Genomic DNA, 15,735 nt, shown 5'->3' on the forward strand with positions numbered 1-15,735 from the left:
TCTTTATAACACCCTTATGTTTGCCCATGAACTAGAAATTAAAATTACACTGTGTTGGGTGCCAGGCCACCGCTGTATACCGGGTAATGAGGCAGCTGATAGGCTAGCTGCGTCAGCTGCCTTTCGAAATGGCACAGGCATTGATAAGATAACTTATCATGACCTCAAACCACACATAAAAACATGATTCGACAACAAAGGCAAGAGCAATGGGACGCAGCATCAGAAAATAAATTACACACAATAAAGCCAAGGATAGGCAGATACACCACAGAAAAACAAGACAGATTTAAAGAATTAGCCCTGTGCAGGCTGAGAATTGGTCACACATACATAACCCATACATATCTTTTAACCAGCTCTCCTGCACCGCACTGCTCGAGATGTGGTGATCGGCTCACTGTCATTCATGTTTTAATCATATGTGTACAACTGGAACAAGAAAGAAGACGTCATTTTCCCTCCTTGTTCACTCATCAAATACCTGCACACCCATCCATTTTTATTGGCGACAACCCAATGTTTCCTTTAAAACAGGTGCTTAAATTTTTATCACAAGTAGGCTTTTTACATGAAATTTCTTATCGACGTGGGTCTCAGTCCGCTCCTCCTTGAGAGGAGGGATGAGATCCTTTAAAACATCTACTTATACATTGCACATCCATTATATATCGCAAATGAATTTTAGGCCCTATACACCATTGTTTTTAGCAATTTTACAGAGCGAATACATTTTTAGGCCCTATACACCACTGTTTTTTATTCCTTCATGAAAACTCACAACTATTCCATTATATAAACTTGAGTACACCGTTAACCTTGAGTCTGGCGCTCTTTGGCCTGAGTCGCCCTTGCGCCATTAAAATTCATCATCATCATTTATTCAGGTTCCAAACATGGCACAACATGCAAATCAGAGCCTTCGTAGGCCGTACCGTCCTTGACCACAAGCGTACACTTCTGGGAAAAGAAATTTCCGCTGAACGACGAGCACTCACCAGCAACTGGTTGTATGCCTGCACCAGCTAGGGCACTACTGTAGCCCACTAACATGTTCAGTTAGTGCCTCCGCCTCTACTGGTTTGGAAATGTCTTGCAAGAACAACTTTTTTTCTCTTATAGAAACTTCCGCCACAAGAGCCTCCTCACCCGATTTTGTAGTCGACATATCAATTTTGACACCTTTTTCAGGGCCAATTTGCGGCTGTCTCCGGCACCATCCAGCTCACGTGCACTCGGCGTAGTGGAAAGCTTTTTCTCAGCGTGGCAAGGCGATCCTTGACCACATTTCGGGTGTTTTAGTAATCAGGCTGCAGGATCTGCTTTTCAGCCATGTAGTAGTGGATTCATGCCAAACTTCTGAAGTTCTATAAATCTCAAATGTAAAGGCGAGCACCTGTCCTCACTTCTTAACTAGTTGTGATAAAGTGGAAATCCTCATTGGCTTTTAATACAAGTGAGAAGCAAAACATACAGTCTGGTTACTTTTGGCAAAGACGGCACATTTGTTTTTCTTGGCAAAATCCCCCCTGTTGGGCTCCTCGGGACTGTCGCCGTCAGATGTCGGCTGCTCTTCATGAGCTAACTTGTAAACACCGTCTCCGCTTCGCTGCATCAATTGTCTGTTCACAGATGTTCCTGACTTTCATTTTCTTTGGCAGCAACTTTGAAACATATTTTGGTGCGTCCGGAATGATGGTCGGAACGGCGTCATCAGTAAGCATGTGACCGGCCTCTACTCTAGTTCACCGTTGATTGTTTTATACGTGCGCTGAATGAAAACTTGTTCAAAATAGCGCTCGCACACAACGCTTGCTTCGTTCAGTACTCTGTCTGCTTTCTTTCTGTGACCAAACCTCACAGCGATAGGCGTCGATGGATACACGGAAGAGAGAGGAACTCCCTTGCACAAGCTTTAACCGCTGTTGCAGCCCGGCACTGTCCCTTGTGTCGCGTCGTCTTTCCGTCGTCGTGCACGCATTTCTTAGATGTTCCAATTGGAGAGCACAGATGAGATTTCAACAACACACCAAGAAAGCGCAACAAACGGCGAAGAACATGCAGAACAACGAAATACGAATTCCTCAAGTCAACACGCGAAGACAGTCTGCGCTCATCTTTGCATGCAAGTGAATGGAGCTCGGCTCGGCGCACCGCACCCCTTGGCACACCTGTTACTGGCAGCGCCCCCTGGATGTCACGCGCGCTTTCATCGCGGCGGCGACCTCGCTCCTCTATTGGTCCCCGGCGCGGACGACACACTGCCCAAGATTCTAGAGCACTGTAGTTTTAGTGTAGAGGAGACCAAGGACTTCGGGCTTCGGCGAAACGAGCTTCCACTGTCGCAGCCAGTTTCCAGATCAGCTGATATCGCCTCCCTGCACGATCAGCGTAAGGTTCGCATACCAATTACAAAATATGCATTTACAGTAACAAGATGCGCATAAGTCTCAAAACAATACATAATTAGTTGCAGTACATTATCGTATAGAAGAAAATCAGCGCTAATTTGACTTGTCTGATCGGTATACATGTCAGTGCATGCACTTTGATATGAAGAAGTGAAGGACGGGCGTTTTGGGGCAGAGGAGATCGGACCTCGGACTGCAGCGAAAATAGCTCCGCAGTATCGTTTCCAAGTCGGCTCAGCACGTCTTCCTGCGCAATCAGAGCGAAATGCGCACACATCGATTATAAAAAAAATGTACGTAGTAACAAGATGCGCATATATATATGCGCTGCAGATACAGTTGCAGTATATTGTCGTATCGAACAAAATCTGTGCTGATTGGACTTACCTGATCGGTATACTGAGTGTCCCTCCATATTAAAAGACGAGCATTTTGGGGCAGGAGATACCCAAGGACCCAGACAGCAGCAAAATGAGCCAATTCTGCCACCACAGCCAACCGCAGCCTTGTTTCCAAACGGCTCAGCAAGTCTTCCTGCGCGATCAGCGCCCACACCAATTATATATATATATATATATATATATATATATATATATATATATATATATATATATATATATATATATATATATATATATATATATTGTTACGCCGTTTATTTACACAGATGGTAGGATACGCTGGAGATTAGCACACTACAGCGGACAGACCCAGCTTCCTCGTCCTCTTCTCCTTATTCCGCCAAACCTCATCTTCCTTCAATAAGGACCGCGGGAAGTGCGTGACACTGCCCCCTTCGCAGACGATGCCCGCCGGGCGAGTCAAGGTTCGTCACGTTGATAGAAGGGCTTCATGCGGGCCACGTGGACTACTTGAGTCTTCCGGGAACGACGTCCTTGGGTGGTCACGCGAGAGACTACAAAGTTTACTGCGCTGAGGCGTTCCAATACAACGAAAGGGCCAGTATAGTGGTGCAACAGTTTCTGGCACAATCCACGCTTACGCAACGGCGTCCAAAGCCACACCAAGTCACCAGGGACATAATTAACATCTTGATGCCGCTTGTCGTAGCGTTGCTTGTAGCGTTCCTGGGAGGCTAGAGTGCGAAGTCTAGCGAGTCGACGAGCTTCTTCAGCCAAAGAGAGAGTTTGCGCTAGTGAAGTTTCAGCAGGGAGTGAGAAAGGCAGAAACGTGTCCAAAGTGCTTCGTGGAGGTCGTGCATAGAGAAGCAAAAACGGACTGTAGCCTGTCGTTTCGTGCTTAGCAGTGTTAAATGCATATGTTATAAACGGAAGGACTTCATCCCAGTTTTTGTGGCGGGAGTCGACATACATTGCGAGCATGTTGCTAAGCGTCCGATTGGTGCGTTCGGTAAGACCGTTTGTTTGTGGGTGGTAAGGAGTTGAATGGCGAAAATGGGATGAGCAGAGGCGAAGAAGTTCTTCTACAACTTCTGCCGTAAACTGTCGGCCACGATCGCTTATTAACACGCGAGGAGGCCCATGTCGAAGAATGATGGATCGTAGGAGGAACGCCGAGACATCAGAAGCAGTGGCTGACGGTATAGCAGCAGTTTCACAGTACCGCGTAAGATAGTCTACGCACACTATGACCCAGCGGTTTCCGTTGGAGGAACGGGGAAACGGTCCTAGAAGATCAATTCCCGCCTGTTCGAATGGGGTTCGTGGTGGCGTTATAGGCTGAAGATGACCCGGCGGTGAGCAGGTTGGGTGCTTGAAACGCTGGCACTGGAGGCAGCTGGCCACATAACGTTGAGTAGTTTGACGCATCTTCGGCCAATAAAAACGTTCCTTAGTCCTGTGCAATGTTCTTGCGAAACCCAAGTGTCCAGCTGTGGCATCGTCGTGCATTACCCGAAGAACCTGACACCTAAGACTTGTAGGACCTACCATAAGAAGCCGCGCACCTGCTGACGAGTAGTTCTTCCTGTATAGTACACCGTCACGAATGCAGAATGAGGTCGTAGGGTTCCGGGAACTTGCTGCCTCAAAAAGCGGTGCCAACTCGTTGTCGTGCCGCTGCGCAATCTTGAATTCACCAACGTCAGGGAAACTTGTAGAGATAGCAGCTATATATTCATCCAAGACCTCATTGTCGCAATCAGTAGTTTCAAGTGGCAACCGTGACAAGCAGTCAGCATCACCGTGCTTACGACCACTCTTAAAAGACACAGTAAAATTGAATTCTTGAAGGCGCAAAGCCCACCGCGCAAGGCGTCCACAGGGGTCACGAAGGTTTACAAGCAAACATAAGGAATGATGGTCCGTCACAATTTTAAATGCACATCCATAAAGATATGACATAAACCGTTGCACACCGAATACAACAGCTAAGCATTCCTGTTCAGTTACAGTGTAATTACGCTCAGCCTTGCTCAAAGAACGGCTTGCATACGCAACGACATGTTCATTGCCATTGTGGCGCTGTATGAGCACAGCACCAATTCCAACTGCGCTGGCGTCAGTGTGAAGTTCTGTTGGAGCTGATGGACAGAAGTGGCGTAGTACTGGTCCTGATGTCAAAATAAACTTTAACTGACGAAAGGCGGAGTCACAATCGGCAGTCCACTTGAAAGGCACATCTTTTTGCAGAAGACAAGTAAGGGGATATGCTAGATCAGCAAACTTCGGAACAAAACGCCGAAAATAGGAGCAAAGCCCCAAAAAACTCCTGAGCTGTTTTAACGATTTCGGCGGTTTAAAACAAGTGACAGCTTCGATCTTTTTCGGATCAGGCCTGATTCCATCCTTGTCTATAAGATGTCCAAGTACCACAGTCTGGCGTTCTCCAAAACGACATTTCTTGGAATTGAGTACCAGACCAGCTTTCTCGATACACTCCAAGACAATCTCTAATCGACTTTTGTGTTCATGAAAAGTTGTCCCGAATATCACTACATCGTCCAAATAACACATACAAATGTGCCACTTCAGCCCGCGCAAAACTGTATCCATGAATCTTTCGAACGTGGCTGGAGCGTTACATAATCCAAACGGCATCACATTAAATTCATACAGCCCGTCTGGAGTGATGAATGCCGTCTTTTCTTTATTTTCCGGGTGCATGGGGATCTGCCAATAGCCTGATCGCAGGTCAACTGAGGAAAAATAGGAGGCGGAATGTAAGCAATCAATGGCGTCGTCAATACGTGGCAGGGGATACACGTCCTTCTTGGTAACAGTATTCAAACGTCGATAATCAACACAAAATCGCCATGTGCCATCTTTCTTTTTGACTAGAATCACAGGGGCAGCCCACGGACTAGACGATTCCTGAATGATGCCCTTATGCAGCATGTCACGAACTTGTTCTTCGATTGTTTGGCGCTCTGATGGGGATACACGATAAGGCTTCTGGCGGATTGGATCAGCAGTTCCTGTATTGATTCGGTGCTGAGTACGGGACATGGGAATCCGTGGTGGCGAGTCCCGAGAGAAATCGAAAGCCGCAGTATGTTTCGCCAGAACTTCCACTAAACTGTGACGGTCACTTGTTGGCAGGGATTTGTTAATCATGGCAAGAAATTTTGTCTCATCTTCTTCTGAGCATGCGGTAGGCTGGGAATTGTCTGTGCTGATCACGGCCACTGATTTAAAAGTGTCTTCGTCAAAGTTGGCAAGTTTTAGACCACGCGGTAATACAACAGGTTCGTTAGAGCTGTTAGTCGTCCACAAAGAAGAATGGCCATTCATGACTGAAATGATGCAGCGGGGAATCAGAATACTTTTCTTCGCGCAGTTGAGGGTGAGTGGTTCAACCACAGCGTCGAACGCATCACTGGCACAGCTGGAACTAACAACTCGTATAAACTGTGCTGACATTGCAGGAATGACTATGTCTTCCGAAACCGAAAGCGTGCTAGGATGGGTCCGCGAATTTTCACGCAAAGCAGATTCAATTCGAGTGCTCACAGAAATGTCTCCATTGCGAAAGTCGAGAGTGGCCCCACATTGCTCCAGAAAATCGAGTCCAAGAATTACGTCATGCGTTGATCGAGTAAGTACTGCGAATTCAGTTCGGAATGTGTGGCCGGCGATAACAAGATTCACGGAACAGACTCCAAGTGGGTTAAGCGGTTCGCCACCAACACCACATAATGTTGTCGTACTATCCCAAGCAAACATAATTTTACGACCAAGGCAGTTTTTAAAAGCGAGACTTATAATAGAAATAGTTGCACCTGTGTCCAACAACGCTATAGCACGTACACCGTCCACAAACACTTCAATTCGGTTCTTTAACATCGAAACGGGCAGAGGTATGGGTAAGCTAGAATCATTTGCGACCTCACCTCCATCGGCCGCACTCACTAGTTTCCCGGAGGTGGCGAACGTCGTCGGGGAGAAGGGGATTGTCGTAGGCGCCGAGATGGTGGTGTCAGGCTACGGTCAGAGGCCGGTGATTCGTTTCGGTTCAGCACCATTCTGCGTTCTTGTCGGCTAGCTGTTGATCTGTACTCATTCCGGCCAGGTGTTCTTCTATATGAATCATCATTTTCAGCAGGAAGCCTTGTACGAGAGTTCACCCACTGTCGGCGATACTGCTGGTACGGACGACGGTTGCGGCAAAAGCGGGAAATGTGGCCGATCATCCCACAGGCATAACACACTGGCGGCTCACGTTCATTCGATGAATAAGGTTCGTCGTCGCTTGTATTAAACGTTTCATGCTCTGGATGTGGTCGACGAGGAGGACGAGAGTGCTCGCTGTTGTAGGCATTGATGTTGAGAGGCTGGGTGTTCGGGCGATGAGCAGCAGAGCATCGGGTGTCCGAAGGAGACGTAGCAGAGGGATCATAACAGGTAGAAGATGGGCTGTCAGACGAAGAGGTGCTCCTGTAGACGGGTGTGACGTGGCCCCCAATACCTTGATGCCTCCGAAGCTCTTCGCGGACGATCTGGCGAATTGTATCTGCCAGGCTTGTCGTTTCAGACACATCCACGCTAGCGACAGTTGTCACATTAGGCAGCCGACCAAACTTCGGAATGATACGGCGTCGCTTCAAAGATTCAAACGTGCGGCAGTGTCGTCTTACATCAGCGGTGGTATTCAAATCGTCCTTGCAGATAAGAAAGTTGTACACGTCTTGCGCTATTCCTTTCAGGAGATGACCCACTCTGTCTTCCTCAGTCATCCGAACATCAACTATTCTGCACAGCTTGAGGACTTCTTCTATGTAAGTTGTGCAGGTCTCCCCCGGTACTTGCGCTCGTTGAGCCAGAGTCTGTTCGGCGCTTTTTTTTCGAGCATCGGCATCACCAAATCCCGCTCTCATTTCTTCCATGAAGCAATCCCAGGTGGTAAGAGATGCTTCATGATTGTCAAACCATGTTAGCGCAGTTTCTTCAAGAAAGAATACCGCATTCGCCAACTTGGTAGTCGCATCCCAGCGGTTGTATTTGCTCACCCGATTGTAGTGGGTGAGCCAGTCATCCACGTCTTCCCCGGGCTTGCCATAGAAGTGCTGGGGTTCCCGATAAGGCTGTGCGGTGGTCGGATGAGCTGCTGGCGTGTGCTGTGTTGAACCATCTGCTTGCGCCATCTCCGTCCGAAGGGGGGGGGGGGGTAGCCCAGCAATTCTTCTGCTCCGGCGAAGTAGGAGAGGTTCCGTGGTGATCTGTACCCCGCACCTCCACCACACTTGTTACGACGTTTATTTACACAGATGGTAGGATACGCTGGAGATTAGCACACTACAGCGGACAGACCCAGCTTCCTCGTCCTCTTCTCCTTATTCCGCCAAACCTCATCTTCCTTCAATAAGGACCGCGGGAAGTGCGTGACAATATATATATATATATATATATATATATATATATATATATATATATATATAAAGAAAGATGCAAGGAGTATATAACAAGATGAACATATGCTCCAAAACAATACATTATTATGTTCAGTATAATATCGAATCGAGCAAAAACTCCTCTGATCAAGACCGAAAGATCATGTACTTACGCATGTTTTGGTGAACTTCGGCACGAAGAATCTGTACAGAGCGGCTGCAATCATCAGCTGCATATGTGGGCTGTTCTTTTCAAACGCTGACTGCTTCAAGAGGTTGAGACAGATTGAATTTGCGCGAAATAAAAGCGGACGATAAAATTAGGCAGTAGGCATCGCGCCCACACGGAAGCTGGCCGTCGACTGAGTGGCGCCGCGCATCTTAGCTCGCGCGGAAGGTGTTTTCCCGCCATTTGGCCACGTGACCTCAAGAAGGGGGAGGGAGGGGGGGAAGAAGCTGCAAAAGCAGCGAGAATCTCTCTCTTGTATACATGAGCCCGACGCAAGCGGGTCGGGTAGGGGGGAGCCGGTTGTCGAGCTGAGCCAGCCCGACCCGTCCGAGTTTACATGAGCTCGTTTCTGTCGGGCAAAGATCGCTGCTACACCGTGCGTCGAGCAAAAGAACCAGGCGCAGGCAGGAGAGGAGGAAAAGGAGGAATGCTCAGACGAACAGCTCACGGTCCCGTCCCCGACCAGCAAGGAGGCAAGAGAGGAGGCGCCTGCCCGACGCGTCAGAGTATACATGCCCCTCGCCCATCGGGTAGGGTCGAGCCAACCCACCCCCTGCAGTCGGCCTGGCGGGCCCCGACCCGACGGTCCTTTAGCTCGACCCCCTAGCGTATACATGAGCCCGATAGCCGGTTTTTAGCCCGACAGGCCTCCCCGACCCGACTTTGTCGGTCTCATGTAAACCCCCTGTGTGTGCGGTGCATGCAATTCTTTTTTCGCCGCTATTTCTCTCCGCTTCGGCACTCCTGTTGCCCCCGCGGTAGGGTGCCTCGATGCCTTTCGCCTTCCCGTGGTTTTTTCCGCTTTGCCGCAGGGAGAAGAGATGGACTGATGGGGGGCAGCGGGTCCCGCTCAGCGAGAAGCAGTTTTCTTTCTTCTTCACGCCCCCCCCCCCCCTCCGTCGTTCAAGACAGTCGTTCAAAAAGCGTCGAGGTCGTTTCTTTTCTTTTCTTTTTTCTACGGCTTCTGTAGAGCCCTCGTCTTGATACCAACAGCTGTAGTTCTTTGCATGAAAAAAATATGGCTTGGAGTGAATGCATGTAATGTTCTTTTAACCGAATATCTTCCACACAAACCAAGTGTGGGGCAGTAGAACACCTGCAGCTTCCTTTAGCCAAAATAGCAAGACCTAGCTACGTATATAGTGTCCAGCAACTTTATCGGAACCGTCTTAGAAAATGTTTCCACCGGTCAAGGTGGGAAAATTTTCCAAGACGGTTAAGTTGCAGAACACTGTATGTTATGAGTGCTTTGCAGAGATTACATAGTCCATGCAGATTTATACTTTCCAAAGCAGTACATGGGTTATTTAGAGCACCTCGGGCTGTCATATCAATCGCAAAACACATTTCCGTTTTCGCGTTTGGTTTCCATCATAATGCGGCTTCTGAAGCTCGACTAAAGCCCGTGACCTCGAGCTCAAGCTGGTAAATACCGACTGAACCACATAGTAACCGCTGCAAGTTTCTGACAAAAATATTTTGTTCATTTGTTCTAGGGATGCATGAAAATCAGTAGAAGGTCGCAGGGCAAAGTGCACCGGATCCGGATGAAAGCTCATAAAAGCTCACCGCCTCTTTTCTTGACCCCGTGCGAAAGGTAAACTAACTGAGGCTTATACCTGCGAAACAAATTTATGGGCGTTCAGGATTGATAGGTTTCGAGGGCACTGGCAAAAGTAACTGACGGTTAACATCTAAGTACCTTAAAGGCACGTACGTGATCTCTTCGGTTTACCGTGGGTTTGCTTAGGGTTATGTTATAGGTTAACTTTATGATGAGATTGTTTTATTCAGAGGTTACCATTTAACCATAAAAAAATGAACAATTACATTCGTAGGTTCATAGCAGTTTACCGCGCAAATCTTAGGCACTTAATACTAAGTAAGCTTCAAACAGACAATCACCGCCTACCAGTTCAAGCATAAGTTCATGACAGCTCGGACAATCACCGCCTACCAGTTCAAGCATAAGTTCATGACAGCTCGCGATCAACTACAGAGTGTACCATCCCCACCGCGGCTCAATTAGCGCGCGGTTAAAGCTTTATTTCAAAATATGTATAAATAACAGTTAATTTCACCTTCTGTTGCGCGATGTATAATTGTATCAGCAGGCTTAAATGATATAGTGTCAGTATATGATCATGGGTGGCCAAAACTGGCCACCCTGTATACGCAGTGCCTGGTGTCATCGACGGTACCGGAACCATGGAAGAATGCAAACATTATCCTCATTCACAAGAAAGGGGACTCTAAGGACCTTAAAAATTACAGACCAATCAGCTTACTGTCTGTTACGTATAAGGTATTTACTAAGGTAATCGCTAATAGAATCAGGACAACCTTAGACTGCAATTAAGCAAAGGATCAAGCAGGGTTTCGGAAACGGTGCTCTACTATCGATCATATCCATACCATCAATCAGGTGATAGAAAAATGCTCGGAATATAACCAGCCCTTATACATAACATTCATTGATTACGAAAAAGCATTTGACTCAGTTGAAACCTCGGCGGTGATGCAGGCATTGCGAAATCAGGGGGTAGACGAGCCGTACGTGAAAGTGCTGGAAGATATAGTGGCTGCACAGCAACCATAGTTCTGCATAAGGGAAGTAACAAAATTCCCATAAAGAAAGGTGTTAGGCAAGGAGACACAATCTCCCCAGTACTATTCAGAGCATGTTTAGAGGAAGTATTCAGAGACTTGGAATGGGAGCAGTTAGGGATAAGGGTAGATGGAGAATACCTCAGTAATCTGCGATTTGCTGATGACATTGCCTTGCTAAGCAACTCGGGGGATGAACTGCAAGTAATGATTGATGACCTAGACAGGCAAAGTAGAAAGGTAGGCTTGAAAATCAATATGCAGAAGACTAAGGTAATGTTCAACAGCCTCGGGAAGTAACAGCAGTTTACATTAGGAAGCGAAATACTGGAAGTAGTAGGCGAATATGTCTACTTAGGACAGGTAACCGCAAATCCGGACCATGAAAAGGAAATAACAAGAAGAATAAGATTGGGATGGAGCGGATTTGGCAAGCACTCGCAGATTATGACTAGCAGCTTACCGGTATCGCTCAAGAGGAAAGTATACAACAGTTGCATCTTGCCTGTACTCACCTATGGGGCTGAAACGTGGAGGCTAACCAAGAGAGTTCTACTTAAGTTGAGGACAACCCAGAGGGCTAATGAACGAAAAATGGAAGGGTAACATTAAGAGATAAAAAGCGTGCAGAGTGGGTCAGAGAAATAACTGAAGTTACCGACATTCTAGTAGAAATTAAGAAGAAGAAATGGACATGGGCAGGACATGTAGTGCGAAGAGAGGATAACCGATGGTCGCTGAGGGTAACAAACTGGATTCCAAGGGAAGGAAAGCCTAGCAGGGGGCGGCAGAAAGTTAGGTGGGCGGATGAGATTAAGAAGTTCGCAGGGGTCAAGTGGATGCAGCTAGCACAGAACCGGGTTAAGTGGGAAAATATGGGAGGCCTTCGCTCTGCAGTGGGTATAATCAGGCTGATGATGATGATGATGATGATGATGATATGATCATGCACGCGGTATAATTCAATGTTGCATAAAAATAGCTGTTTCAATGATACGAATTTTCCACTTTTTACCTGCTAAGCCGACTGCCTCATGGAACGTAGAGGGGAAACCTGCTGTATTGCAGGAAACTTTACTTTGATATGCACAATGTTATTTAATGATATATTATAGCAGCAGTGAATACGCGGGTGGGGAAAAGGGGATTCGAGGAACTTTATATATATTCTGACATTTCATACTATATTTCTGCGTGTGAGGCTGACGTTGAAGAATTTAACACAATGTAAACCGCCACTGGTGCAGGAGCCGATCGATCCTCGTCATGTTGCGCGGGATTCTCAAAACGCAATCCTTTTGAATTTTCTCAAAAGAACCAAAGGTTACTTTTTGCACAATGCTTGTGTTCGCCGGAAGTTACGTTCGACAGGCGAATCGTCCGGGCTATCTGCTCTTTGCGTGCCTTTCATTTTTATTTGAAAACTATCAGGACCACATTTGTGTTCTGGATAAAGACAGTCGGCCTCGGCATATTGATATATCAGGAATAAAGCTTTCCTAATCCCCGTGTTTTAACTGAGGCGGGCAAATATTTGTCCCAAGCTGTTCCATTTATCCTCATGTCGGCAATACCCCCGAGTTTCGTCTATCAAGAGTGCAGCATATATGTATATATGCGAAGCGTTACAGCTCATTTGGTCCAAAAGCCACCTCGCTAACTCGGTTTTCGCTTGAGTATTGTCGAGTTTTGTCTGAAATATTCGGAATGTGGTGGTAAATATGGAGATGCGGTTCAGGTTCCCACCGGGGTGACAGATGCTGCGCCTTTACTTTCCTATAACCAATTTACAATTAACTGCGGTTGTCCACCGAAATAGAGAAATAGAGAGAAGAATGAGAAGGCGTTGTATCTCGTCGAATGTTAAGGGGAAGCTTGAGCGTCCCCCTAATTTTTATTTTCTTCTTTCAATTGTTATTAACTACTCCATCGTACCACTTTGTAAGGTCGTGGAACAATTTACTCTGTACGACTGCAGACGTTCGTAAGTGCGTGCGTGCGTACGTGCGTGCGTCACACACGGCTTCGTGCCGATGTCGGGATAGACTATTAACTCAATAATCTCGGACATCTTGTTCATCCTAAAGTTATAGCTAATTAACGTATGCGCGAAACTTCTGATAAAGCCTAGTGCACACAGGTGCCAACTTTCCCACATCTGTGTTCCTTGATTGTTTATTGATCCAGCCTCCCAATGATACGACCCTGCATGGCTTAGCACGTGTTTTCTTGAGTATTCCTCTTGCAAAGTCAATGTACTTTGATTATATTTTCACTATAGCTAGGTGGTGGCGCCTATTTGGGTTCCGCCTTGTCTTCATTCTGTCCTTTGTTGTGTGCTATTGGGCATCCGAGTTGGTGGATCACATAGGTTACGTTGGGCGGCCTTAACTTTTATACTGGCTTGGAAGTAGAAGGCAGATGTTTGTAGTGCATGGTCAGGGGAAAGACAGGCGCACGTGTTCGCATAGTTAGAGGAGATGTTTGTAGACGGAGCATGGATAGCCATAGCAGTATCTAATCTCTGCGAAGCGCTCTGCTATTCTGCGCCCCTAGACATATGTGCCAAAGGTATGAGAAGTGGGAGACGCCTGTTGCACCCAATCTCCCGCATGCTGTAAGAGACGTTCGGTGGCGCACTGAGTGTGGCGTATTCGATCCCCACCAAATTAAGACAGGCTTTACAGCTGGCATATTGATCCGCACTGTGTCAAATTTGGTCAGGTCGAGTCTCACACACGTGTCCTTAAGGACTGCGTCGCAGCTTGGACATTCCGCTGCAGTGGAAGGCCGCGCGAAGCGTTCGAACAACGTGTAGTGAAGTCCGTGGGATTGATCATTTGGCAGTATAGGAACGCGGTCGATCGTATTCTTTCGGTGACCCCGTTGTCTACTGTTCCCCATGCTAGTGCGTCTCACCTAGATTTAGTCAGCTGTTAGCTCTTGGAGAGAAAAGCTTTCCCCGGAGGTTGTTGACGCGGCACATCCACCTCAGGAAGGTCACTTGTACATCGAAGTGATTTGAACTCGGTTCTTGCCTTGAAAAACGCAAGCCTGCGGCTCAAGCGTATATGTGTGAGCACAAAGGATCGAGCAATCGACTGTCTGGAAATTTGTTAGGTGGTCAGAGCTCCCGAGGGAGTCCTGTTGCAGCTGCGCATTATTGATATACAACGTGTGCCCAGAAACGCACTGCATTATATATTTCTTGCCGCTGCCTTATATGTTCGGTACTGTTTGCTGTTTTACTGAAACATTATTTATTGTCCCAGTGTGCTTTGCTATTTCCATGTTTATCAATAGGATTTCTTTGGTCCCCTGCTATGTAAATGGTTGAAGTTCATGCCTATGACGTCATGATCGTTTCTACTCTCTTATCCCGGTACTTTTCAAGCAGAAGTCTTAAGTTTCTGGACTTATGCAGCATTCCTTCCATATGCATGGCTATTCTACAAGCGATCTCTCGGCTTAGTACGTACGACAGATAATTCGCTTTAATCACTTCCGATACATGTTCACCCCTTAAAACTAAAAGTTCTCCATATTATTAGTCTGCAAGCCACAACAAAAACCCGCGGCAGCTGCTTCAGAAAAGAATTCTTTTCAATTAGCTTCTTTTATTGCGCGTACCTCGTGTAGCTCTCAATAAATATTCTTAATTTTCGATCACTCTGTATAACATAGGGGTCTCAAACTCATATTGATATGCAGAATGCGTTAAGAAAATATGTCTCTCGCGGACCAGGAGTGGACAATAACAAGCAAGAAAATATAGAAACCATAATTCAAAACAATCTGTAAAACAAAAGCGAAATACTAATAAAATAAATAAAAATCAACTGTTTCGTTCCTATGAAACCACACTCCCATTATTTGAGCAAAAAGAAAAAGAGAAAGAAAAGCAGGAAAAGAGGAGTATCTTCGATTTTTTGTGTCCGAACGCGCCAGAGGAGCGCGTTACTTCAGGATGGCTTGGCGGAGTTACTGAAAGGATACAGCGGTTGAATACTACTACAGTCACTTGTCCTGTCAATATATATATATATATATGCGAATGAAAAAGAGGTCTGGTTGTCCAGCGCCTAGTTATTCAAGGTAGCAAAGTTGACTGTCTTGTAATTTTAACTAATAACGCGCAACTTTGGAAAACGCGCTTACATTTCCAACATTTCGTTCGCACGTACAGCGTCCTTGCGCGCTCGAGATCGTCTCTTGGTCGCGCTCTGCACTTCTGCAAAAACTTGAAAGCACGCACCCACAAGCACGAGCTGCCGAATCTTCCAAGAACTGTTGACAAGAAGAGGGGGAGGAGAGGGGGGTAGTTTCCGGTCCATTGTAGAATCGGACCGCTCCCTACGAAAATGCGCCCCTCCGACTTCCGAAAAAAAAAATGAAAAGAGCCGCCCGTCCCACCCCGGCAGGCCGTAAAAGAGGATGAATGGGCCACACGCAAAGAAACAAAACCAAATGACAAGGACGCTGGCCCGTTTTCTCGCGGCTCTTAGCTTTACCAGACTGTTTTGAGAAAAAAAGTATGCGATTAATAACCTGGTCAATAATCATTTTCCTTCGTTTTTTTTTTCTTCACGTATTTGATCCCAAGACAACTTTGTTCGAAAAGAGCTCCTTCAAAAATAGTATACAAATACCACAAAACTGCACGCTCTCTTCAAAGTCGG

This window comes from Amblyomma maculatum, chromosome 7 (assembly GCF_055883805.1).
Source record: "Amblyomma maculatum isolate TAMU_Amacu chromosome 7, ASM5588380v1, whole genome shotgun sequence".
Lineage (NCBI taxonomy): Eukaryota > Metazoa > Arthropoda > Arachnida > Ixodida > Ixodidae > Amblyomma > Amblyomma maculatum.